This window comes from Nicotiana attenuata, chromosome 12 (genome assembly GCF_001879085.1).
Source record: "Nicotiana attenuata strain UT chromosome 12, NIATTr2, whole genome shotgun sequence".
Lineage (NCBI taxonomy): Eukaryota > Viridiplantae > Streptophyta > Magnoliopsida > Solanales > Solanaceae > Nicotiana > Nicotiana attenuata.
In genome coordinates, this window is record NC_032000.1 from 34,014,175 (window position 1) to 34,014,433 (window position 259).

Genomic DNA, 259 nt, shown 5'->3' on the forward strand with positions numbered 1-259 from the left:
GGGGGGGGGGGAGGTAGGAACTTTAGATTCAGTATAGCGTGAGATACAAAATTAATTGATATCCCAATTAATTCTTAAAATGTATATAATTGGTAAATTATATATTCCCATGTAATTAAGTTAAAACTTGATTAGGGAGGGTAAAAAAGTTTCATATATTGTATAGCTAGATAAAAAAATCCCTAGATTTATCCCTTGAGCTACTCCATCATCGAAGCCAAAAGCGTGCGTACAATGTGAACTTGTGATATGCCTTATA